The following is a 580-nucleotide window of genomic DNA, read 5'->3' as shown; positions in this document are numbered from 1 at the left end:
GATGACTTTTAGGGGCAAACAAGACTCTGCCCCTTGCCCCTCCCCTCGATCTCTCATCGGAACTTTGGGTCTCCAGGTCTCAGCCCATCTTTGCAGACAGCCAACAGGCCCCCATGTGAAGCCCTCAAGATGAACCCTAGGTGGCTGCCATGCACATGTGTGGCTGCCTGCAGGTCCTGGGCTGTACCTCGCTAGAGTGTGGCCACAGGGACTCCATGACAAGCCGAGCTTCTCTCTTTCCCCATAGGCCGAAGCCACCTCATTTCTGGAGTTGGGACCCAAGAAGCCATCGAGGGCATAGGGTTCCAGACACCAGGCCAAAGAGAATCGGGCTGGTGTGCAGCCCTGTTGAGAGTGGATTGGGGCCCGGGGGATGCACCTGTCTGCAGCATCTGTGCAGAAGCTGCAGCAGCTCCCCGGCCTCGTGGGCTCTTGGCTCAAATCCGGCAGGGCTTGCACCCCGGCCTTGGCACCTGGCTCCACGGGACAGGCAGGAGGTGAGTCCAGAGCAGACTCAGGCAGGGTGCATCCCGGGTCTGCTTGCCACCACCCTCCCGGCCCCTGAGCCCAGGATGCCAGG

This window comes from Suncus etruscus, chromosome 1 (assembly GCF_024139225.1).
Source record: "Suncus etruscus isolate mSunEtr1 chromosome 1, mSunEtr1.pri.cur, whole genome shotgun sequence".
Classification (NCBI taxonomy): domain Eukaryota; kingdom Metazoa; phylum Chordata; class Mammalia; order Eulipotyphla; family Soricidae; genus Suncus; species Suncus etruscus.
Note: the sequence above shows the minus strand (reverse complement) of the source record.